Below are 24,356 nucleotides of genomic sequence, written 5' to 3' on the forward strand. Positions count from 1 at the left end.
GTGGGTTGGTACTCAGCAAGGTGATCATTGTAAATATTGCGTTGAGCTATGTTATAAAGCTCCATGAGCAGTATGTCTTCATTCCAATAAATTGCAGAGGTATATGTTTGATTGAAAATCGAGGACGGTATCCCCCAAGGGGGGGGTTTTGTAATAGCCTTGGTGAAAATTCCATGTAATAAAAGTTAAAAATAATAACCACGATTGATGGGACACTTATTCCAAGCTGAATGTTGGGCAAGACATCCTAGGGGGTGTTCATTTGGTTGTTTATGGCTAAGAAATTGGCAAAGGCAATGGCTAAGGCTTTGGAAAGGCAAAATGGCATTTTTGGCACATTTATTTATGAAAATAATGGAAATTAGGAGAAAAATGAGGTTAAAGGTCATAGGTTGCATGTGAGGAGGAAAATGAAGAAAAATAATGGAAAATGAAGAAAATAGAGGCCTCATTCATAAAAAGGCTTATGAGGATCAGTTGGTAACCTTTTTTCATTTGAGTTTTGGAGCTCTCTCATTATTTTGTCTCTCTCTCACTCTTGGACACTTGGAGTTTCTTGGAGCACTCTGGCATTGGAGAAAGAAAGGAAAACAAGGCAAGAGGAAGCAAAGATCAAGCAGGGAAAGGCAGGATCAAGCAACTATAATAGGCTTCATTGCATGTATCGACTTGCATGTGTATTTTCCTTGCTAGATTTAGCATGCATGGTATTGCATGTGGTTCTTTTCTATCATGGCATGGGTTTTTCCAGGTGTGACAGTGTTCTTCAGCCTAGGCTTTCCATTTCTTGATAGCTTTGATGAGATGGGTTATCATATTTGGTTGAGTTGGGATGGCTAGATAGATTCGAAGCTAGGGTGGATCTCCGAAATGACAAACGCATGGTCTAGTGGTCCCTGAACCAGACTGTGGATCACGGTAAATCCACTGGCCTAGTAACCCCTAAGATAGACTGTGGGTTGCGATAAAGCCAAGATTGTGTGCCTCGGTGGGCCTAGGAATCCTTGCTGATGAATGGCACGATGTAAAGTAAAGCCAAGAGGTGGATTTCTCTCTGTTGGGCCTAGTAGTCCCAAGATGGGATGTGCGGTAAATCTTAGAGAGTGTGTCTCGGTGTAGGGCCTAGTGATCATTGGATAAGACTGTGGATTACGGTAAATCCTGAGAGACTAGGAGGCACTCAAATACTTCACGGTGTAGGTGGAGAACTCTGGTGGCATCCATGCTTATTTGATGTTTTTTTTTTGGTGTGTTCTATGAGTCCCACATTCATGCTTGGAATATGGCATGGGGGTGATTGGGTGAAGAGAGACTTGGCTCAACCAATATATAGACAGGTGGAACATGGTAGTCCCATCTCCGATTGGTTTATTGCTTTCATTAAGGAAGAATTCATTCCCTTAGTTTCATGTGTAAATGTATTGATTTATATGTGGATCTTATGGTTGATATATTTATGGTATTTCTGTTGTTACTATGTTGGTTATATGTTTTTTTTTTACAACGGCTATGTATGGCGCTTAGCATGTTTTTACTTGTAAATGAATGGATAATGTATTTATGACCTAATAGATGATAATGCAGCAAATGACATGACGGAAAAATGGTTTTTAGCGATTCTTAGATAAGTACGAGATCCCTATGTTTAATTATGTTAGTTACACCTGTAGATTACATGTTTGCGATATGTTTGATGAAATGTTTGTCATGGCTAGTAGGGTTCTGATTAAGGTCTTGTTTAACTAATTGATTTTGCATCATTATTTCCATGTTCTTTTACTGCTCCTAAGTTATCATTTCATTCTGGGTAATGACCTAGGCTCTGGGCCAAAAAAAGTGGCTAAAATCCTAGGGACACCAGCACAGAACTAGCAAAATGAGACTCTGGACAGTGGCACAGAACTAGCAAAATGAGACTCTGGACGCTGGCAGGAAAGCCTGTGAGAGTGACTTTGGGTTCCTGGACGTTGTCATGCCTATAACATGAGAGAGACTGAGGCTTAATATGATCAAAACTTCAGTAGGACCCAAGGGAAAGTGGTCTGAAGTATTGGATTGGTTCCTGAGGGTCCTAAAGCTGATGTTGAATGTATGTGTGTTATGTTTCCGTCGATTCCACTTCCTTAAGGTCACATAGGAGGTCAAATCCAATCATAGTAGCCTCTTGTCACATGTTTACCCCGGTTGGCTGGTTACTTGGGTAGATGTGGGAGGAGGGTGTTACACCTTCACTAGGATTAGGGCTTCATTCATGTATGTGAAGGTCTTCTTCATAGGCTTAGGGTTCCATACACATAGGCTTCCATTCATGTATCTTTAGGGAATCATAATCATATTCAACAAGGATAGAACATCAAATTGTCATTATTATGCATGCATGTGCCTAGGAGGGTTTTATGGTAAGGACTTCTTCATCCATCATTAGATCATGTATCGACTTCATGCTTAGGGTTTTCTCCTAGGGTTTGCATGAGGTTAGCGCATGTATCACAAGAATATTTGCCATCAAAAACAATTCCATATTGACATCAATGACAACCTTGACCAACAGTTTATGTCAATATTCTTTCCCTTTCAACAATTTCTCCCCCTTTGACATCAATGGAAAATGGGGTGCCCAAGTAATCCCTCAAAGAGGTTGCTTCTTTTCATCGTATTTCTTCATCAATGATAGTTCTCCATGATAGATATGTTTCTCGCCCTATCATGGTGCTCTTCCTTCTGGCAATGTCATCTATGATAGATGTGTTTGCATTTCTTCATGTAATGAAACAACTCCCCCTTCTTGCATAAAATCCTCTAGCTCTTCTTTTTGCTCAAGATAAGAAAGATTGTTGCCTTGTGATCAATTGGAAAACATCTTCATAATATCATGATTTTTTTCAATTGAGTTCCTCTCAAGAGATGATTATTCATGTGTGACTCATCAAGGATTTCACAGGGCTCTTTATGGATAGCTTCTGCAAGAATAGTCAAGAATCACAAGCTCCCCCTAACAGTATGCATGGTCTTTTTCTTGGCATAATTTTATCATCAAAACTTGGAATGTATATGCCAAAGATGTACTTATCAGATCAACAACATGGGTTGATGCTTTAAGTGTTCAAGACATTTTCTAATCCAATTTTATTCCTTCTCCATACTTGTGTGACTTTCTTTTCTTGCTTGGAAGACATGTTTTTAGCTTGTTTAGGGACCCAAATGTTACAATCACGAGCCATATGTCCAATGTTATGGCAATTGAAGCATTCCATTCTGTATGAGGATGCATGATTTCTTCCTGCAAAGCTGCTTCTAGGAGACTGATGGGGACCAGTATATTTGTCCTTGTGGTATGCCCTGCAATCCTTTGCCATGTGCCAAAAATTTGTACAAGAATATCAATAACCAAAAAATATACTTTGGTACCTAGAGGATGGAGATTGCCTTGAAGTACTTCCAAAGTCATTTTATCTTGGGATTTTTTTTATCAAATTTATTGCTTCTTGTATTCTTGACGCCATATGCATATCTTCTTGAAGTAGGGTTTCTTCCAATGTCATCTTGACTCTTCTCCTTGCCTTTGCTGGAACTGGGAGCATCAATATTTCTTCCAAGCTTCTCCACATTCTTGTTGTTTTAATTATTAGGGTTTGCATCATTACTATTTGAGGGTTCACCTGCATAACCAAGACCTGATTTATCAAGAGGAGATCTTTGATGACTTATGATGTCATCTAGGGTTTGAGAGCTCTTAAGGCTCTTGTTTAGGTGATCAAATTCTTTCTTTAGGAGATCAATTTCTTCTTTCATTTTCTTGCATTCTTCATCCTTCTTTGCTAGATTGATCTCCATTTCTTCCTTCATCCTTGTTGCTTCACATGTTTTGGCCTTGAGAGAGGTGATATCTAATTTTAGTTTGAAGATGACATCATCCTTTTCTTCTAGTTGGCATGTCATGGCATTTCTTTCCTTTTCAGCTTCATTGACTTGTACTTCCAAGAGGGCCAAAACTTCCATCACCCTTTCAGCTCCTTGCGCTTATTTCTTTGATTTTTCCAACTGAGATTTAAGGGAGGAGACATCTTCCTTGTATTGACCAATTTGTCCTTCAAGTTTGTTCAAGTCCTCGTGTCTTTGTTCAAGATGGCTTGACAAAGTGTTTTCCCTTTTCTTTGTTGTCATGGATATGACTTCTTCATGATGTATTTTCTTGTTTTCATGATATTCCTCCTTAAGATTGGTGAGCTCCTCATCCTTTTCTTTTACTTGAAGCTTGAAAAGATCAAATTCCTTCCTAGTTTTGTCTAATTCATAGTCACCATCTTGTGCTTGCTTCTTGAGCTCCTCATTTTCCATATTCAATCTGCTTATCTCTTCGAGGGCAGCTACAAGTTTTGCCTTGAGATCTTCTTTGGGATCATCTCCAATTTCTTCATCTTCTAGGTCCTCCTTGGTCTTTATGTCTTAATTCTTGTTTTCAGCTTCCTTTATGGGTTCTATCTTTCCTTCTTGCTTTCCATCATCTTCATGAATAGAAGCCATGGTCAATTCTCCTTTTGAGTGAAGATCTTGAAGTTTGTCCCACATACCTTTTTGTTGAAATTTCTAAGTCCGACTCGTTAGAAATACCTATTGCATTATTTGGCTTATTTCGCCTACTTGTTTATTCCATTAACAAGTTATTTAAATACTGAAAATAAACACAAATGCAACCTTAACTCATATATAGATAAACAACTTAAATACTAGACAAACACATAAGGGACATCGTTATTTTTGGACAATTGTCCCCGAAAAAACCCAATGTGGGAAAACTGGTGCAGCAGTTCTGAGGGTTTTATTATTATGCATATTTCTTGAGTACAATTAGGGTGCCAAACTGGCTCACCCAATACAGAATTTTACATAGTAGTAATACCTCCTCTCGGAGATTGATATTCAGCCTCACAGCACTAGTCTACCCCACAAAAATCCTTTTGGCGCTTCCTCTTGGCTCTACGTCAACCCTGCTAGCCTCAATGTCAGCCTTCTACCTCTTTGTGTCAGCTCTCTGGCCTTCTGCATCACCCACATAGGCCCCTCAACCTCTGCGCAATCTCTAGCTGCCTCTGCGTGACTCCTGCTACCTCTATGTAGCCTCTCTAGGCTCTGCGCTAACCCTCAGGAACTATCTCTGCCTCTCTACTATGTACTCACTGCCCCTCACTGCAACTGATCACTTGTTCGACTTTTCTCAGCAAATCCTGCTCCATAAAATTGAACTAACTGATCAATATTGGTGTATCTCCAACTGACCCTTGAGCCTTCTCTTATACTTTTCCTGTTGAGTCTTCAACGACTAAGATTAAGTCACTAATCAACGACTAAGATTAGATTTGGCTTGATCCATGTCATTTAGAACATTCTCACCCAGTTTTATATTAATACCCATTAATATTTTTATTTTCCTAAGTTTAGACTCAGGAACTCCATTAAAAATATTAATTATTTTAATATCTCTCTAATCGTGTGGAATTTCCGCAAACCATTTATGGGTCTTAGAGATCTCATGTGCTTTAGCCTCTCCACCAATTTTCATGGTTAGAGCACATTTGATGCTGCCACGAATCAACACTCCCTCTTAGCGAGGAATGTGCTCTAGTAATGCTCCACCACTGAGCATCACACTGATCCTCCAGCACCAGTACCTATGTTGATGCTTGGCTTGCTTCCCCACATCCACTGCACTGTTTTTTCCTGTACTACTGCCCACAGCTCTGCCACTGGGACATCTATACTCCAACTCCCTCTCAACATGCTGCATCATGTTGCCCATAGCACTACCACTGCTAACTGCTGCACTGCAACTCAGTTACTGAGAAGTAAGTAACTGATCTACCCAATTTCTGACATCCTTGTCAGCCTGGAAACCTCCTGATGCTGAAGCTACCTCTGTTGTTATCCTGTGCTCCCTCTGTTGCCTCTGGGCTGCTACAAACACCTCTGTGCATCTCGCACTTCTGCAACCTCCACTATGCATCTCGCACTTCTGCAACCTCCACTGTGCCTCTCGCACTGCTGCAAACACCTCTGTGCTTCTCGCACTGCTGCAACCCCCACTGCGTTGTTATAGACCTCTGCACTCTAGCACTGCCTTATCACTGCATCGCATCTTGTTCCACCTGACATTCGTCATCCTGCTACTATCATTAGGGGCTCCCATAGCTGGATATGATCTAAGAATTTGGGCACCTCAAGGATCCTACCCCTCATCTTTTGTATTCCTCACGACTACAACTTGATGTCTCCCCACCTTCTCTATAGAGGTGCATGAGCACTCATGGCACTGTCGTCATTAGTCTTGACTTATTTCTCCGCCTTAGTCGGAGCTGCCTTGGAGTCATAAGCCTCTCCCTTATTCTTCTTCCTTGGACACTGGGATGCATAATGACCCAGCTCCCCACAATGGAAGCACTTCACCTTGGAGATATCCTTCTTCTTCCTCTTCCCATGTTGTCCCACAGATGCTAGAGGCACATCCTCCTCCTCTTTCTTGATTCAACCACTTTTTCCACTACTCCCCTCCTTGGTCAGCCATTTGATCTCTTCTTAGCGAAGAGCTGCCCATATCGCTTCCCATCCTGGAAGAGTAGCTTTGCCCCAAAATCCCTTGGACGAATGTCTCCCACTCCTCGGAGACTGCATTCATGGCAGTCCTCACCATAAACTCCTCATCCAACGTGGCCCCTATGGAAGTAAGTTGATCAAGAATCTCTTGCAACCTGAGGAAGAACGAATCTATCTGCTCCCCCTTTTGTGTCTGATACAACTGCAACTGATTCTCCAATAGCATCTTCCTCTGCATGGAAGTGCCCTGATACAATGTCCTCAAAGTATCCCACATCTCCTTTGTCTTGTTCTTCTCAGCAATATGTGGTATGACATGATCCTTTACCTCATTTAGGATTATGCACTTTGCCTTCGCCATTACATCCTCATATCTCTCATTATCACCTGGGGTGACTGGGATAGCCATGTTCTCAAGGCGAAGCCCTTGATGCGATGTTTATCTAGGACTGCTAGGATCCTGGCCTTCCAGATGACAAAGTTGGAAGTCCCATCTGACCTGTCCTGATCCCTTAGTCTGTTCACTGCCATCTCCGCTCTTCTTCTGGACTCCCTATGAGATTTAACTTCCCTCCTAGAAATCTCCCTCTAAGTCCTGATTTCTCTGCTAGAAATCTTCCCGCCAACTGTCGAATTGCTCCTTTCCAATCCTCTTTGTAACTGCAACTCATATATGGATTTCTTGCCTAGAAATCCGTCAAGGCAGCGACTCCCTCTACATTGGTTCTGTCCCGTTAAGTATTGTTCTACTCTGATAGAAACAACACCCCACTAGCTTCCCAATCCACAATCTGCCCACAGCTCCCTAGGCCCCAACAACGAAGAAATTGAGCCTTCTAGCTCTGCGCAATCCCATTAAAGGTTGAATCACTCCTCTGGCCAACTGCATCAAGCCTACCTGGCTCAGTAGGATGACATGGCTCTTCATGAGCCTCTTCTGCCTCTCTGCCTTTGTGATGGCCCTTTCTCTGGCTCAAAATGATGACGCAGGCCCTCAGCGTCACTCCTTCTTTGTTGCCTTTTGCTTAGGAGCAACTCTGTCTCTCGGCACATCTGCTGCTACTGCAAATACTTGTGATTATGCTGGTGCCTTCAGTCCTCCTGTGATCTGCAATGCTTTGATACCATGTTCAAATTTCTAAGTCTGACTCGTTAGAAATCCCTACTGCATTATCTGGTTTATTTCGACTACTTGTTTATTCCATTAACAAGTTATTTATACATATAAATACTGAAAATAAACACAAATGCATCCTTAACTCATATACAGATCAATAACTGAAATACTAGATAAACACATAAGGAACACCGTTATTTTTAGACAATCGTCCCCGGAAAAACCCAATGCGGGAAAACAAGTGCAGCAGTTCTAAGGGTTTTATTATTATGCATATTTATTGAGTACAATTAGGGTGTTGAACTGGCTCACCCAATAGAGAATTTTACACAATAGTAATACCTCCTCTTGGAGATTGATATTCATCCTCACAACACTTGTCTTCCCCACGAAAATCCTTTTGGCACTTCCTCTTGGCTCTATGTCAACCCCGCTAGCCTCAGCGTCACTCCTGAACCCTCTGCGTCAGCCTTCTGCCTCTCTTCGTCAGCTCTCTGGCCTTATGCGTCACCCACACAGGCCCCTCAACCTCTGCGCAGTCTCTAGTTGCCTCTGCGTGGCTCTTGCTGCCTCTATGTAGCTCTAGCTGCCTCTGCACTGACCCTCAGGCACTATCTCTACCTCTCTAGTATGTACTCACTGCCCCTCACTACAACAAATCACTTGTTCAACTTTTCTCAGCAAACCTCGCTCCAGAAAATCGAACTAACTGATCAATCTTGGTGTATCTCCAACTGACCCTCAAGCCTCCTCTTATACTTTTCCTGTTGAGTCTTCAACAGTCGAGGTTAAGTCACTAATCAACAGCTAATATTAGATTTGGCTTTATCCATGTCATTTAGAACATTCTCACCCAGTTTTATATTAATACCCATTAATATTTTAATTTTCCTAAGTTTAGACTTAGGAACTCCATTAAATATATTAGTTATTTTAATATCTCTTTAACTGGGTGGAATTTCCCCAAACCATTTATGGGTCTTGGATATCCCATGTGCTTTAGCCTCTCCACCAATTTTCATGGCTAGAGCACATCCGATTTTATCACAAATCAACACTTTTGTCAATGAACATTTCTCCACTTTGGCCTTGATAGGATCTGGTAACCCACTCAAGATTTCTTTTATTGCTCTTGCATTATATTCTTTGGATTCTTATTCCAACATGTTTTCAATAATCATGGATTCCTAGACTTCGAAATCTTGAGCCATTAAGAAATTATTCATTCTTGCCTTCCATATATCAAAGTTTTCATTGAACAATGGAGCTTTCCCAATTTGATTATATTCTACTTTCGTGGTTGAAGAAGAGACATATTTGAAAGGATTGGGGGCTTTCTTCTTTGACTTTTCCATTTGTGTTCTAAGGATTTACCTTCAAGTTGTTAGGCTTTCCGTGAAGGCACTGGCTCTAATTCCAATTATTGCAAATACTGAGAGGGGGGCTGAATCAATATTTCCTTTCAATTGTTATTTTACCAGTTAAGATCACTTATAATTAGAACACAAAATGAATAATGAAAATAATAATTTTATTAATCAATGATGAGGACTCCTATCCTCTTTATAATCAATCAAGTGCAATAATAATTAGGGCTCCAACCCTAGATGAAGACATCAATCTCCAACCCACCAGGCTCCAACCTGTATTTTTCCAAGCATAGACGTGGACTTCACGAGTCTCAAAACTCTAAGGTTCCAACCTTATCTTCCCAAGGCTCTAACCTTGTCACTTTGGGGCTCCAACCTCTAGGGATCTAACCCTATCTCTGGCACAGGCACCAACTTGGTCTTCTTGAGGACTCGTATCCTCTAGGGCTCCAACCCACCGCTTCAATTTGTCAATATAAGTTTAATGGTTCTTCACGGATCTCAATATCTTCTGCAATGAGCCCTGATAATATTTCACCTGCAACAGTGCCTTCAAACATTCTCCAAGGCAATTAGCTCATCAATGAAATCTTTGTCTTCACATGAAGGTGTCACCACAACTCTTCATGGTACTTAAACAAAATCTTGAAGGTCACCTCATGATGACATCATCAAAGCATCATGGTCTCCAATCATGTCTCTAATAGGATTCTAGACGACTCTCCAAGGTATGCTCAAGATCAACTTCAATTTCGCTTCAAGATCTACAAGATTCCAAGATCAAATTCAAAATGTCTCTAATGGATGCTCCAAAGAAACCTTTAAAATCGACTACAAAGGATGTATACTCTAATATTGCTCCAGAAGAGTCTTCAAAATCAACCCTTTCAAGAGTACTTCAAACTGGTTCAAATCCAAGGTCTACTCCACTATAGTTCCTCAACAAGGTTCTTCAAATTACTTCTTCAAGATGCTCACAAATATTTCTTCACACAGTGCCTTTTCAAAGGATAACTTCAATAATCCTTATGTTATGTTTGCAACAAATCAATGATTAGTGACAATATGCAAAATTTGAGGCACTAGTCCATCCACTACATTGAGTTGTTGTGATTTCCAAGGATGCCACATAATCGAGCTCCTACAAGATTGAGGTCTGAAGTATTGTAGCTCTTCCACAACTGTGCTTACCCTTAACCTGAAGTCCGGGCTAGAAAGGGATGACTGTACACACATATTTTGAAGGTTAAGTCTGAGCCTTCACCAAGAGATTGACCAAACCTTAGTGATAAGGCAACCTAACAGAAATTGTTATTCCTCCACTAGCTACTATAGGACCGAGGCTATGGTTCAAATGTTGGTCTGAAACTGAAGTATGAGGTGAGGTCTTCACATTGTTTTGAGCTCCAAAATTGTGCTTACTACCTGTCACAAATCCGTGTTCTTTAACACAGTTCTGAGTAATGTTCAAGATCTAATCCGAGGTGCTAGAGTGTAGTCTGAGCTCCAACAGACCACCCTTGTCACAAATAACCTCAGGTTTGAGCCTAAGATCTTCACTTCTTTAACCGAGTCTCCAAGTGACTGTCCAAGCTTGCATATGAGAATGTTCTCACTTGTCCAACGTATCACAGTTCTGACCCTTCCACAACTTGTTGTGCTATATAATCCGAGATGAACTCCTTCTACAGGTGGCTTTCCACTCTTCTCTTATTTCGGGATTCAACAGATGATTGTCCTCCACAGTTTTGGCCTCAGGTCAACACTCTGTCTAGGTACGATTTATGTGACAGCAAAAGTATAGGTCCCAAAAATCACCACAGGACCGAGGTATAGATGTTATCTCCACAAGTCTGCAAAATTGGAGTTGTCATAGGTTGTTTTTATAAGGTTTATAATCAAGCTATCACAAAATTGTCCTTAATCCAAGCTTGTAAGACCAACCCAATAGAAAAATAGCCCAACTAATAATTCTTCTATATCCTTCTCGGCCTCCTGTTTTATTTCTATTCCCTTCTGTGTCTTATCTCTGAAATCTTCACTGATATTAATGGGAGGAATGACGAGTTTTGACTTCAATATATACTAGTTCTGGGCTAGTGCAAAGAGACACATCCCTTGGACACGGAGCCGACTTGTGCATGTAGGCTCATGTCGGCCAAAATAAAAATAAAAATAAAAAAAATATTTATTTCAACTTGAAAAATCATTTTCTCTCGGACTATGAGAATTAGAGGACAAGTAATAGCTTTTTCGAAAGAGGAAAAAGTCATCTACAAGCCTATGCCAATCCCATTTTTAAGTAAGGTCATTTTACCATCAAGAAACTTAAATTTTTGAGGTTGTCATTCTAATTTTATTCATGGAAACTCTTAATATTTTATGTCTAGGGCTCCTTCAAGGCTTGACATTAATGAACCTCTTAAGATTAGGCTTTCGTCATCATGAGTCAAGGTATAAAGGATTAGGGCTTCTTCATCAAGAGCAAGGACACCATTTAGAGGGGTTTCATTAGGGCAAGGGCTTCTTCATTAGGATTAGGGCTTCATTCATGTATGTGAAGGTATCCTTCATAGGCTTAGGGTTCCATACACGTAGGCTTCTATTCATGTATATTAAGGGCATCATAAGCATCTTCGACAAGGCTAGAACATCACATTTTCATTATTATGCATGCATGTGCCTAGGAGGCTTTTATGGTAAGGACTTCTTCATCCATCATTAGATCATGCATCATCTTCATGCATAGGGTTTTCTCCTAGGGTTTGGATGAGGTTAGGGCATGTATCACAAGAATATTTGTCATCACAAACAATTCCATATTGACATCAATGAAAACCTTGACCAACAATAAGAAGATCACAATGAAACAAAGTACACAAAATATAGGCTCCAAGCTAGGGAAAAACCCCTCTAATGGGAAAACCCAAAAAATGCTTCTCTTCTTAATTAGAATCTACTTACAAAAGAGACTTCGAAGACCCAAAGAACCAAGCCAACAAACCCTCCAAGATCCAAGCTAGCCCCCAGCGAGATTTGCTTAAGAACAACTTCCAGAACTTCGATGCTACAATACTGCTACTGCAATTTCGACCCCTGCAACAAAATTTCGGCCCTGCAAAATTGGCCCCTTGCAGCTACTTCAAAATTTCGTCCTCTTGAAGTTGGAAGCTTCACAAACCCTAGCGAGATAGACAGAAAGATAACCTTTGACAAAATTTGACTTCTTTTCCTCTTCTTCGTCCTTCAGTTACTCTTCTTTGACCTTCTTTATTGCATGTCAGACTTGCTTGCTGCGTGTGTCCAAATGAGGCAAAACTATCCTCCTTTTATAACATTTATGGAGGGTCAAATAGCCTTCCCTTAGGCTTACTTGTCCTCACTCTTGGGCCAACTTAGTCTTGGGATTATCCATGGATTTTACATGATAAAATAAACATTTTTCTCCATTACAATGAGTCTAAATGGGACTATGACACATGACCAATATTATTATTTATCCTAGAAAGACCTAGAAGACATAAAAACATGAAGACCGTGTTTTTGACTCAAACTTGAGCATGAAACTTGTTGGGTTGTGTTATATTCTTTCCATGACTAGTCGACGTAGTTAACTAGGGGGTTAGAAGGGGGGCGGAGCCCCCCCTTCATTGCGCCGATTGTGTAGCGGGGGGGGGGGTCACAGGGGGCTTGAGGGGTGTAGGTAAACCCACTCTATGGGGTCTGGGGAAATGCCTCGAAAAATTTTGTTTCTAGACCCTATATTAGGTTGGGCGGACCTACCTATGGTTTTGTGCATGATTTTTCGCACATGGTTTTGGATGCGATGGTTTTCAGTCCATGGTTTTGGATGTGATGGTTTTCGGTCCATGGTATTGGATGCTTCAGTATGTATAAATATGTATTGTAACATTGAACGGAACAATAATGAAAAATCAAGCTGGTAGTCCCGGTATTGGGATCCAGAGGAAAATCTCTGTGTATATGTGTTTTATGTGTTATGCTCTCGCATTGTTTATTTTTGGTGTTTTAGAATTCGTATGCAGGTAATTTCTGTACAGGGTTAAAACCTACATTTGGTATCAGAGATGTTTTGGCTTCAAGGGGATGCCTTTGTTGCTAAGGGGTTTTTCCCGAGCCTGTGGTAGACCCTATTCAGTGGGAGATCTACGAGATCGATTCTAGTGGTGAAAGAAGATGGTGAGCAGTGGAAAGATAGAGATCGAGAAATTTAATGGTCATAGTTTTGAGTTGTGGAAACTCAATATGGAGGATCTGTTGGTGGATAAATATTAGTGGATCGCGGTAGATTTAGGTACTAAACCAATGGGAGTAGCTGATGAATAATGGAAGAAGTTGGATTGGAAGGCAAAGAGAACAATAAGATTGTGTGTCTTAGATTCAATATTGTTGTATCAAGGGAAACTACGGCGAAGGCTTTGTGGGACAAGTTAGGGACTTTGTACCAATCTAAGTCTCTGGTGAATAAATTGTTCCTAGAGAAAAAGCTGTATAACCTGAGGATGAAAGATGGAGACTCGGTGACAGAGCATCTGAATGCATTTAATATTGTGGTAATTTAGTTATTGTCTGTTGATCTTAAAATTTTAGATGAAGATAAGTGCATCAGTTTGTTTTGTTCTCTACCAGATTCGTGGGATAGCTTGGTTATTGCAATAGGTAGCAATGCAGCTGCCTTGCAGTTTGATGAAATAGTCTCATCCTTACCGACGTAGGAGATGAGACGAAAAAATATGGAGAGCCAGAATGGTGATGCCTTATCTGTACGAGGGCGGTCCCAGAATAGAAACAAAAGTAAGTCATCGAGTGGGAGATCTAAATCTAGAGGGAGATCTAAATCTCCAAGAAAACCTATAAAAGTGGTGTGTTGGAAATGCTAAAAGGAAGGGCACTACAAAAGGGACTATAAATCTAAAGCTCCTGATAAAGGAAAGGGATCCGATGATGATCCTTTTGCGGAGGCAAAAACCACCTCAGACGAAGCTGGGGATGTGTACTTGACTTCTTCAAGTACACATGTAGATCATGAGGCATGGTTGATTAACTCGGGTGCATCCTTTCACTTCACTCCCCATAGAGAGTGGTTTTGCGAGTATGAGAAATATGATGATGGTGATGTTTTCTTAGGGGATGATAGGAAGGCTAAAATCATTGGTCGCGGAAAACTAAAGTTGAGGTTGCAAGGTGGAAGGGTTAGAACACTTCCGGGTGTTCTGCATATTCCTGCATTGGCTAGAAATATGATTTCTGTAAGCAAGCTGGATGATGCAAGTGTAGAGACAGTGTTCGAGAAGGATGCCTGCAAGATGGTTCGGGGAGCACTCGTATTGATGTGGGGAGTTCGGATTGGAACTCTATACAAGCTGCAAGGTAGCACTGTTGTTGATGGGTGCAATAGCTCTGTGGTTCCTGAAATTGGAGCAAAAAATCTAGTGGTCTCTAGAGAGAAGACCATGTTGTGGCATCAAAGGCTTGGACATATTGGAGAGAAGGGCCTTCGAATACTTCATGGTAAAGGTATGGTAGAAGGTATAAGTAATAGCTCTCTGGATTTTGATTTTTGTGAAAATTGTGTATATGGAAAGCAAAATCGGGTGAGTTTCCCCTCTGGTGGTAAGAGGGCGAAACATATATTAGAACTTGTGCACAATGATGTGTTTGAACCTGTGAAGGTTCCATCACAGGGTAAGTCTATGTACTATGTATCATTTATAGACGACTTCTCAAGGAATACATGGATATATTTCCTTAAGAAGAAATCTGAAGTCTTTGACAGGTTTAAAGAATTTAAGACTCTGGTGGAAACTAGACAAAGAAGAAGATAAAGGTGTTGAGGACAGATAATGGTGGAGAGTTTTGCAGTAAAGAATTTGAAGAATTCTATAAGAAGTGTGGTATATCACAGCAGAAGACTACTCCATACACACTTGAGAAAAATGGAGTTGCAGAAAGAATGAACAAGACGTTGATGGAAAGGGCAAGAAGCGTGCTCAGTGGTGTCAGGCTAGGATAGGAATTCTGGGCAGAGGCGGTGGAGACAACATGTTACCTGGTCAACAGATCACCTTCATCAACGTTGGAGGATAAGACTCCACAAGAGGTATGGACTGGTAAGAAACCCTCTCTTTCACATCTGAAGGTATTTGGATGTGATGCATATGTGTATATTCCAAAGGAGAAAAGAACCAAGTTGGATAGTAAATCTGAAAAGTGCATCTTTATTGGGTATAAGGATGGTTTAAATGGTTATAAGCTTTGGAACCCAGTAAAAAGGAAGGTTATGTACAACCGAGATGTGGTGTTCAGAGAGGTGAAAGATTTTATTAAACATGAAGTCCAACCAAAGGTACCTGAGAAGATAGAGTTTGAGCTTAAGGAGGAAGATTCAGACTCTACAACAGAGGAGGAATAAGAAGACGAAGAGACACAAACTCCGGGTGTGAGAAGATCCGTTCGAGAAAGAAGGCAGCCAGAAAGGTATAGTCTATTTGCTTTCTATTTAAATTTTGCTTTATATATTACTGATGATGATCCCAGAACTGTGAAGGAAGCAGTAGATTCAAAAGATGGCAAACTCTGGAAAGAGGCCATGGTTGATGAAATGGCATCTTTGCACAAAAATGAGGCATGGGATCTAGTGGAGTTGCCAGCTAGAAGGAAACCCATTGGCAGTAAATGGGTGTTCAAGAAGAAGACAAATGCAGAAGGAAAGGTGGAAAATTACAAAGATCGATTGGTAGCAAAAGGTTATTCCCAGGTTCTAGGAATTGATTTTGGTGATATTTTTTCTCCTGTTTCCAAGGTAGCTTCTATTAGATTACTTTTATCTGTTGTTGCTGATTTTGATTTTGAGGTCGAACAGATGGATGTGAAGACAACATTTCTTCAAGGGGATCTGGAAGAGGAGATCCACAAGAAGCAACCTAAAGGTTTTGCGTTGAAGGGTAAGAAATAAATGGTATGAAAGTTAAATAAGTCTCTGTATGAGTTAAAACAGTCACCAAGGATGTGGTATCAAAAATTTGATACATGTATACGAGGACTTGGCTTCACCAGAAGCAATGCAGATCACTGTGTATATTTTAAATTAATTGGTGACCATGTTATTTGTCTGGTCTTGTATGTGGATGATATGTTGCTGGTTGGAAATAAACAAGAAATTATCTAGGATTTGAAGACCCAATTGTCCTCCAAATTCAACATGAAAGATCTTGGTGCTGCAAACTATATTTTGGACAAGGAAATTAAAAGAGATCGGACAAAGAGGAAGCTCTAGTTAAACCAGAGGGAGTATGTCGAGACAATATTGCAGAGGTTTAATATGCAATATAGTAAATCGGTGAAGGTTCCTATTCCTGTAGATGTAAAGTTATCTGTTGAACAGTGTCCCAAGACACGAGAAGAGGAAGAGGACATGTCCCGTGTTCCATATGCAAGTGCAGTCGGTAGCTTGATGTATGTGATGGTCTGTACTAGACTAGACATTGTACATGTAGTGAGAGTATTGAGCAGGTTTATGTCAAAACCAGGGAAGGAGCACTGGACAACAGTGAAGCGGGTTTTTAGGTATTTGCGTGGCACTAGTGATTATGGTTTGTGCTACCAAGGAAGACCAGGATTGGACAGAGTGTTGGATATTCGTGGCTTTGCTGATGCAGATTGGGTTGGAGATCTAGATCAGAGAAGATCTACAAGTGGGTATGTGTTTAACCTATTTGGAGGTGCAGTCAGTTGGATGAGCAAGAAACAATCTGTAGTGGCACTATTAACTATAGAGGCAGAATACATGGCAGCCACTCATGCAAGCAAGGAAGAAGTTTGGTTGCAGAGATTGTGTTCAAGTATGGGGTTAGTATAGGGAGCTATACGGATATACTGTAACATCCAAAGTGTAATTTTCTTGGCAAAGAACCCTACATATCATTCAAAGACAAAGCACATTGATGTTCAGTATCACTTTGTGAAGGATATGATAGAAGACAAAAGGGTGTTGCTGGTAAAGGTGGACACTTTGAAGAATATTGTAGATGCATTGATAAAATCTGTGAGCTCTGAGAAGTTCTCTTGGTGTAGAGAAACAATGGGCATTGCAGGGTTGGATAAATGACTAAGCTCTCTTGTGGCCCCCTATGGAAAGAAAACAACAAGTGGGAAAATGTTGGGTTGTGTTATATTCTTTCCATGACTAGCTTATGTAGTTAACCGAGCGGTTAGAAGGGGGGCAGAGCCCCCCTTTCGTTGCGTCGATTGCGTAGCGGGGGGGTCACAAGGGGTTTGAGCCCGGAAAATTTTGTTTTTGGACCCTATATTAAGTTGGGAGGACCTACCTATCGTTTTGTGCATGATTTTCGCACATGGTTTTGGACGCAATGGTTTTCGATCCATGGTTTTGGAAGCGATGGTTTTCGGTCCATGGTATTGGATGCTTTGACATGTATAAATATGTATTGTAACATTGAAAGGAACAATAATGAAAAATCAAGCTGGTAGTCCCGGTTTTGGGATCCAGGGGAAAATCTCTGTGTATATGTGTTTTATGTGTTGTGCTCTCGCATTGTTTATTTTCTGTGTTTTAGAATTCATATCCAGGTAATATCTGTACAGGGTTAAAACCTACAAAACCATACTCCAAAATAAGATATAATTTCTCTTTCTTTCATTTTTCTTTCTTTACAAATAAGATATAGTGTCATGATTACAATTACATCATAATGAAGACTGAAGCTAGTTACAATTTTCAACAACAAATTCCATGATGATCATATTATTTCTTTTAGCCACACCATTCTGCTCAAGATTATAAGGTACAATGGTCTCCTTCTTGCAAAAGTCAATGAGATCATTCTAAGTGTACCACCATTATTAGACTTGAAGACCTTGAATCTTTTCCATGTTTGATACTCTATCAGTACCTTGAAATACTGGAACATATAACATGCTTCGTACTTGTGCTTCAAGTAGAATCTCCATATCTTCTAGGAGAAGTTATCCACAAATATTTTTTAATATAAATAGACACCTAGAGATTTTATTGACACGGGTCCACATAAATTAGAATGTATGAGTTGTAGAATATCATTGGTCCTACGTTTGCTAGAAGGGAATGTTCCCCTCGAATTCTTTCCACTGGCACATCCCAGACATACCCCATCTTGCTTAGTTTGAACTTCAAGCATTACATAAATCATCCTTACTTTAGGCAGGGCATCACAGTTTAGATGTGAAAACCTTCAGCACCATAGCTCACTTTGACAATTGCTATAATGGACCAGTGCTCGCAATGTTCTTCCATTAACTCTACGGAGTCCTTCAATTCTAGATACCAAGGTGAATGCATTCCTCATGTGAGATTCCATAGGCCAGGTGAGGACCTTTCCTCTTACGAAGGAAGATATAGATACAAGGTTCTTCTTCAATCCTGGAACACAAATGAAGAAGTATGATTTCCCCATAATCCAATTGAAATGTAACAGAACCAAAACCCTTCATAGGAAAAGTAGAGTAGTCCCCAAGAATGATCATCATATTATTCTCCCTCTCAACCATATTTGAGAGGACTTCACGATACCTAGAGAAATGTCTAGAGGCCCCACTGTTTACTAACCGTCACACGAATTCAGAGGAGAGGAACTAGAAAGAGCAAAAATAAGAATATATTAAGATTGAGTAGTAGCTACATTATTTACACACCTTGAATTCCTCATCTCTTTTGAGGATGGTGATCTTTTTCAAGATCGTCAAGAGCATCTCTTATTCTTCTATCATTAAACCTGTTATTGTTGAAGCCATGATTGTTGTTATAGTTGGACCTTGGAGCATCTCTATTTTTTAGAGTGTCTCGAACATAGTGACCATGCATGTGGAAATTGAAGCATTCAATTCTCCTTCCTCTTCTTTTGGAGTCCTTTGATTAATGGGTAGGATTTCTCGAACTAGATGGTCTTCCTCTTCCTTTCGTCCACTTTACTTGTGAAACAAATGTAGAGGGCTCTCCTTCTTCATGCTTTTGAATCTTTCCTCTGGATATCATCCTATTTTCTTCTTGAGTGCATTTTCTAATGAGCTCTTCAAATTTAGGGAACCTAACATTGTTTCTTATAGTAGTAATGAATGTCTCCCAAATAGGAGGAAGGCCTTGAAGTGCAATAAGTACTCTCTCTCTATCAGACATAGGTTCCCCAATCATTTTCAATTGATCCCTTAGTTGGGATATCCTCACGAAATATGACTAGACAATCTCCCCCTTGTTCATTTTGATGTCCTTAAGTTGAGTCTTCTAGGAAAGAATGTGGTTCAAATTGTTGACCTCATACATCGCAACCAACTTATCATAGACATCCTTGGATTTCTTCAACTTTGCAATGTAAGTAAGCAAATGATCTTTCAAAGAATCAATAATTATTTTCTTTGCTTTGATCTCACCTTTATTGTACCTGGCCTTGACAACAACAAAAGCATTTTCTAGCGGCTCATGTACCTTTCCTTCCACATATTCCAAGACATCATTTTCATCTAAGGTCACTTCCAACTTGATCTTCCAAGTAACAAAATTAGATGAGTCATTCAACTTCTTTGATTCCTTGAAGTATGAGGTAAACATATTGACCAAGTCAATTAGGCTCCTTTAACTCATTCCAAAGATGATTGCTTGTTTCTTATCTCCTTCGGCTTATCTTCACCTCAACTTTGATCCCATGTTAATTTTACATGTTTTATGCTTAGCACAATCACTTATTCCAATAAATTCAATCTTCTAAAGACAATAAGCAATTATAGATAGAACAATAATTCAAATGTAATAGAAGACAACCAAGAACAAGAATAAGAGAGACACGAGATTTGGTCAAAGACCAGGGAAAAAACCCCACAAGGGGGAAAACCCTTTCAAAATTATTCTTCTATTAGATTTTCATCAAATGTTCAACAAAGAGATGCAATGTTCCAATTTATTAACAACCAGTCAAAGGTCAACGACTTTGACTTTCTAATTCAACTCACCAATATCCAAAAAGTCAAATCTAATCCAAAGTCAAAGTCTGCAATTTTTGGTCAAAGTCAATAGCAATCAAAGATGCCCTAATCAGTTAACATTCAACATTCAAAGTGCCTCCAAATCATCTATGTCAATAGTCAAGGAACTCGGCCTTTCAAACTCGGTCAAACCTAGTAAAAACAATCAACAAATGTTCGGTCAAAGTAGAGAGAAAACCTGTAGTCAAACTTCAATTTTTTTGTGGTAAACTTCAGTCAAAGTCTATAGCCAACCCAAGTCAAATTGTCCAGAAAAGTTCGGTCCTTTTCCTAAACAATTCGACCTTCTAAAATTGAAAATTTGCAAGTCAAAACATCAAGTCAAAGTTGATCAATGGTTGGTCAAATTGTCCCAATTAGAAGGTCAATGTAGAAATTAGACTTGTCTTCCTTCCCTTCGCACATGTGAGCTCATACCTCCTTATTTCAGACCTGTACGAACTAATCAAATGAAGGGAGAGAAGATGAGATGTTTGACGATGATGCTCCAAAGTGATGTGACATGATGTGTATTTATATGAGCCTTAGGGGAGCGAATTAATTGGTCCAGGCCGACTTGTACTTTTGTGTACTTGTGGGTTTCACTTTAAAAATTACATTTTTCCTTCACCAAATTAAATTCTTACAAGGGCTAGGAGGAGTCTTTCTTGATGAGGAAGGTTGTCCAATGGAGGAAATTTCTCCTTGAGTTTCCAAATTAACACTCTGCACATTGTGGTTGCATGCATCAAACTTATATCCCACTTGGTTGTCAATTCCCACTCTCATAATGTGTTTTCTCCTAGCCTTCAAGGTGATGTCAAAACTTCTTTTTGTTTTCTCCATTGGATATCCAAGATATTCAACTTTATAAATTAACACATTGGAGATTTTCCAAGAGGTTTACCCTTTTCACAAGATTATGACATCATTGAATCTTGGATTTAAAACTTTTCTTATGTGGGTTGGGGAGGGAACCTACATGACTTTTGCGCAAGGAGCCATGCAACTGAATGTAACTTGCCTGAAGGAAGAGTTCTTGTAAACTTCAACGGAAATTTTTGGGAAATGTTTGCTATTACCCAAGTTATTGTAATTTGCTTTTGCTTGCTTTATTGAAAACTGGAATGGAAGGCAAAGGCTATGGCACAACAGTGTTGTTTATTGTATTTCTTGGAAGCATGACTCTGGGCACAATTTTTGGATTCTTTTTAGATAAACATAGTGGTACAAAAGTTGATCTTACTGTTCAATCTAGTAATGGCTTACATTCTTCTGTTGGAGATTTACTAAAGACAACCTTTATTCCTCTCTTTGATAAAAGGATGTTATTGTTGATCCCTTTGCTTATCTACTTAGGCCTTGAACAAGGATTTGTATGGGCAGAGTTTACAAAATATGTTGTCAACCCTGCAATTTGTATATCATGTGTTGGAGGTACTATGCTTGTTTTTGAAGCTACTAATGCAATTTTCTCATTATTGGCTAGATTCTTAATGACTAGTTTGCTCTCCATCGCCCTCATTATGTCTGGTGGTATTATATTTTTGATGATTATGCTTTTTCAATTGTGGTTGAATCAAAGCTTTGGGAATGGAGCAATAGACTTAATCAATCTACTAGGCATGACAACATTTTGGGGTTTAGGGGATCGATTTTTAAACACACAAATAAATGTTTTACTTGGGCTACTTTTTCCTCGTGATATTGTCCAGTGCTTGTAACAGGGGGTATGGATGAAATCATCAAGAATTTGACCTTACTTCCTACTGTGAAATGGGTTCTCTGCTCCAACGCATGGCCATATTAACAAGCCTATGCTTCTATGGAGATGAGTCTTCTATGAAGTCCAAAGCCACTTGTCCTAGAACCCTGCTAAGCAGTTCCGTGAACTGAAATATCTAGATATGGGATTCAAGCTTGTGGGTGTACTTTAGAACTCTGAAAGCCCATAAGAAGGGTGTCAATGATCTGTCCATATACCCTTATGGAAGGTTGGCTCTGTTAATTGGAAGGGATCACAATCTTAACCTATTTGAACTTATTAAAAGGAGGTGTACTTTTAAATAAAATTTACAACAAGAGGCCACTTTTATAAAATTTAATTCCAAGGAAGGGGACATTTATGTTATGGTTATTGAAGAGGTTGTAAGGGGGTTGGAGGGTGGAGGTAGCAGGCTTCTGGATTCCCAGTTTAAACCTTTAACGAAGCCATCATTTGATTGAAGGGTGGAGGTAGCAAACCTATGGACTCATTGTGTTGGGCTTATTGCATTTAGTAGTTGGTAGGTGGAAGTGGTTGGACCTTTGGAGTTTATGCTTCAATCAACAATTTTGGTCTCATCCTTTGAGCAACCTCCTCAAGCTTTGGAATCTGGCTTGGGGGTGTAGAAATTTTGAATAATTTAACACATATTCACAGAGATTATCCTGATCATACAATTATAAGCGGAACATGTATAATACATAATCTCCTCTACATTGATCATCAATTTACAAAAGCAGAAACATTCACAGGCGCACATAGAAGCATCAATCAAACTCATTAACACAGTATGTATCCCGGGGAAAGCATCTCACTAAAAACCCCAACTATCTGTATATTATATTGATTGAATCATGTAACATTACAAAGTACAATGCTTATCACAAGCAATCCAGTACTAGCTCGACCTGTTACACACAATACAGCTAAGATCTGATCTCCAAATCTATTCCACTGCTTTCCTGCCTCCACTGCTCAATACCTGCTCAAGAACTAATGAGAATAGCTTCCCAAACTCGTATTTCACCTCAAAATAATCACTCTAACTTTGTTGGACGTGAGAAAAGGCTACAATACTGGGAAAATACGTGAGCAAACTCATTGGCATACTCAATCCCTTGATTGTGCAAGATCTGGTGCACAACTATAGTCACAACTGATAGCAATCTGATCCTCCAACACCTGTCCCTGCTGAACTGAACATGCACTGACATGCAACTGAGTTAACTGATGTATTCTATAGTTGCATTATGAGTTAATAACTTGTGAATTAATTAATAACTAATTCACCCAACTCATCTCTAGTCTATTGATCAGTTAGACTAAATACAACCAGTTTAACAAAGCTAAACTGAACACAACTCCATCAACTGCACCTCCAGTCCACTAAACTCAACTCACTTGAGTTCTAACTGAAGTCCTGCATGCAAATATTAGTCATCCCATAGGTAACCATGTATTTCCCTCTAGGATCTGCATGTACCACATCCGTAGCTCATCCAGTGCTCCAAGAGAATAAGATCAAGTTTATAGTCCAAATATTATTATGAGACAATAATATTTGACTTTTCTATTTTTGACAGCCAGTCTAAAAATAGACTTTGATCACTCACACTTTGATCATTCACACTTTAATCAAAAATAGAAGTCCATCTATTTTTTCCCAACTTGAACAATCATCCATAAACAACAACCTGCAATCCATAGACATGATCCATATGTCTAAAAATAGACATAGTATAAAAATAGACTTGCGCCAAAAATAGCCTGCAGGCCCACTTAGTGAAGGCGACTCCTTTCACTAAACTCCATCATCTTGTTGCACTCTCAACAAGCATTCTTGTTGCACACTTTTCAACAGGGGGTGATTGGTTGTCAAAGAGACCACAATGCAACATAATCTAAGGCTGGGTGGATAGTCACAGTCCTAGACTTAGTTGCCCAGTCCTAATTGAGATAAGTATCTCTCACTTTTGATCAATATAATGAATTTCATGCTTATTTTATGGAGTGTGAATGATTCCATTGATGTGTGAGGTATGACTTGTGATGTGGTTGTTCATCTAGCAGTAGCATGGTTACCGATGTTATTCTTTTGTAATGTTTGTATAATGATGCGTGTAATGGAATTCTTATTGAAAAACTAGTTACAAACTGGTTCTCAACCTTGTATGTGGACCACCACGAAGATTTGTTGAATTCTAACCTGGAATACTGGACTAAGAAGTGTTCAACAACGAATTAACCACCACACATCCTAACATGTCCCCACACAATTGAAAGAACACAATTTACAAACATGAGAACTGAAACCATTAAGCTTATGTGTATATGGATTCTTGAGTCCAGTGAATCTTGACATTAAAGGTGACTATGGATATTAAACAAGACAATGTGCTTGCATTAATAGATTTCTATGTGTTAGAAGAGAGTGTTGTATTTTTTAAATTAGATCTTCATTGAATAGGTATGGTCTTGTTTGAGC

At 39.6% G+C, this 24,356-nt stretch overlaps 1 pseudogene; it reads left to right on the plus strand.

The window, feature by feature from the left end:
- The first annotated feature begins 21,028 nt into the window (after nt 1–21,028).
- LOC149143867 (UNC93-like protein 3 pseudogene) lies at nt 21,029–21,830 on the plus strand (annotated as a pseudogene).
- Nucleotides 21,831–24,356: the final 2,526 nt, after the last annotated feature.

The sequence above is a fragment of the Pinus tabuliformis genome, chromosome X (genome assembly GCF_031772625.1).
Source record: "Pinus tabuliformis cultivar Carrire ecotype Pingquan chromosome X, CPIR1, whole genome shotgun sequence".
NCBI lineage: Eukaryota > Viridiplantae > Streptophyta > Pinopsida > Pinales > Pinaceae > Pinus > Pinus tabuliformis.